Below are 2,757 nucleotides of genomic sequence, written 5' to 3'. Positions count from 1 at the left end.
GTTTGTGTCATTTTTATATTTATTCATCTGGGAGAAAAATCTGAGGGACATTAAAATGTGTTTTCAACAGAGACAAGAACATGAATATAACAGAACAGGTAAATGAACATGTTTCAAGTAAACAGCTGGACTGATCAGGTCCAAACACAGAGTGATAAACTTGTCAAACAGCTGTCATATCTTTATATAGAAGCTCTTTATAAATGCTGCTCACTGCAGTCTGTTTACTAATAATGTCAAAGTGTTAGAAACACAGAAACATCAGAATGGTCTTTGTTCACAGAAACCTGTCTGGGATCCTTTGTTGTTCTTTTGATGCAGAGTTACATTATAAATATAAAGAGTTATTTCAGAGTCTCATCAGTTTTCCTGCATGTCTTTATTTAACACATCAGCAGGGCTGAAGCTCTCATGTTAAACACACACTGATCTATGGACACGTTCATGTGTTTCTAACAGAACCAGGCTGTTATCAGCCTGCACTAACATTATGTCACACACACTGAATGTAACAGTGACAGTTTACATCATCACACAATCAGCTGTGATTGTTTCACTGTCATCAAACGAGTCAACAGGAAGTAGAATCAATAGAAACCAATCATTTACTGACAGCATGTCTGATGGAAATAAGTGCAGATTATGTATGAAGTCTAACTGCACACAGTAACTGTGTTACAATAAGGACTTAACAGCGCCCTCTGCTGGAGTGTTTCAGTACTGCGTTAACTAGAATACACCACCTCCTCCTCACACCACCTGCTACAGCTCTACTCTTCTATGACTACAGTCATCCACAGCACTGATGTGAGGTCACATGGTTCATATGTAAGGAGCACAGCTGACCTCAGGTCAGTTTAATGACTGTGAGCAGCAGCTGTGTTATTGTCACTGTGACAGGGAGACACTCTCAGACACAGCGCTCATGTCAGCTTGTTCTCATGCAGGAGGATCAGGAGCTCCATGTTTGTCTTTCTGTTTGAATCATGATGTGTTTGTGCCATCAGAGTCTGTCATGAGTACTCAGGGTTTCACAGCAGCTCTTCTGGATGCTGACGAGGACTCCAACCTCATGTTTCACCTCTCTGAGCTTCTGATGTCTGTGAACACTCGTGTTTCTTCTCTGGGCTCATCTGGACAAAAACACCTTTCTGTGTTTGGCTGCAGCCTCATTCTGACTGACAGGAAGTGTGTTATCCATGAGCTGCACTTCTGTGAGGAAGTTTCCTGCTGTGTTTCCTGTCTGTGGACAAACACGAGTGTTCCAGCTGAGGACTTGGTTCCTTCCACCTGTCCATACAGGACATCACGCTGTCTGCAGCTCTGTAAATGCAGCTCCAGGTCCTTCCACGTGCTGCTCTGTATTTGTGCAGTTTGTAGTGTGTCCTGGGAAACGTAGCACACATGGTGTTCTTCTGCTGTTTCCTCCTTTCACTGAGTGTGAAACACTGACGCTGTGCTGTTGTTCACAGAGGGGAGCTGATTCTAGCTGCAGCTGGACTCTGTCATCTAACTGAATGTGTTGGTGCTGATCACGGGGCTCTGAGGGGGGAGCAGCAGGAGGACTCTGGATGCTGACGTCAGTGTATCTGTGGAAGCTCCCACAGCGTGTCTGTCATTCAATATTGTGCTGTATATTGTATCTATGCAAAGATGAACAGACTGTGTGTTCACTGGTCTCTGTGCTGCAGCTCTGATGTCATCATCACTCCCTCCTCCACCCTCAGCAGTCCCAGCATGCTGCTGTGGTGCACCCCACCCTCACTCTACACCTGAGCCACAGACCACACCCTCCACCTCAATATACACCACAGTTTTCTCTGCTGTGGAAATGAGATCAGGAGGAAATCATCATTATTATTATTTAATAAACGCTCACATTAATGTGGGCTTATTTGTTTCATATTAGAAACATTAGTTGAGTGTTTTTAGTATAAAATGGTCAAAGTCCCTCTTTTTGCTCCTCCCCTCACCTGTGGATGGACGGTGCTGTTACCGTGGTGACAGCTTGGATGTGTTTCAGTCCTGCCTGGTTATCACTGCAGGAATCTTTCACATTTATTACAGGTAATAACTCTGATTTTTCTGTGTATTATGAACCAAATGTATCCTGATACACACAGAGATGGATGAGCAGAGGTTGTTTTTGCAGTTTATGTAGTTACTATGGACTTAATGCATACATATTATTAAAATTAGGGCTATAACAGTTGTATTGATGTATAGCAACTTGAAATGCTCCCACAAATGGCTCCACAGCATGTAAAAATATAACAAAAGCTCTGGCGGACTTGGTTCTGTGGTCAGTCTTAAAGGGTGAAGTTAAACTCTGTAATCTTCACTGTGTCACAGAGTTCAGTGAGTCCCGTTATTCACAGTATCAATCAGATCATCAGAGAACAGCTGATCAGCAATCAGTGGTGCCAACAGCGCCTCCTGTGGTGAGAGGATGCAATAATGCAATGTAGCATTTTTCCACTCAACACTTGCAGTCATGGAAACTGTCTGTTGGATCTGTGTGACGTTGCTTTCTTGGTTAGAGTTCCTCACAAATGTCCAGATGATTCTTCTAATGAGGCGTCGACCATGTTTGCAGCTCTTTGGAAGAAAACGTCGCCCTTTGCCATCCTTACTTTTCTTTGACTTCTTCAAATGCAGCTGAACTCCAGCTGGTATTTTCTTGGACTTTGCAGCTGTTTCTGGTCATCAGTTCATTCCTGCAAACCTCTGAAGCTGAACAACAATGATGCTGCATTG

The 2,757-nt window shown here is 43.3% G+C and overlaps 1 protein-coding gene across 1 annotated transcript in view; it reads right to left on the bottom strand.

Annotated features, from left to right (window-relative positions):
* Positions 1-1,987: 1,987 nt before the first annotated feature.
* LOC146640600 (uncharacterized) overlaps positions 1,988-2,757 on the bottom strand; it is a 28,723-nt gene continuing 27,953 nt past the window's right edge. Inside the window, exon 6 of the mRNA XM_085400060.1 lies at positions 1,988-2,757. This exon is cut by the window's right edge and continues 1,091 nt beyond it. The gene's annotated coding sequence lies outside the window, so the exon portion shown is untranslated.

This window comes from Rhamphochromis longiceps, unplaced genomic scaffold (genome assembly GCF_057381845.1).
Source record: "Rhamphochromis longiceps isolate RC_006_pf unplaced genomic scaffold, R_longiceps_female_GT1.1 unmapped_scaffold_4, whole genome shotgun sequence".
Lineage (NCBI taxonomy): Eukaryota > Metazoa > Chordata > Actinopteri > Cichliformes > Cichlidae > Rhamphochromis > Rhamphochromis longiceps.
The sequence above is the reverse complement of the archived record's forward strand: the minus strand, read 5'-3'. Positions and strand labels throughout refer to the sequence as shown.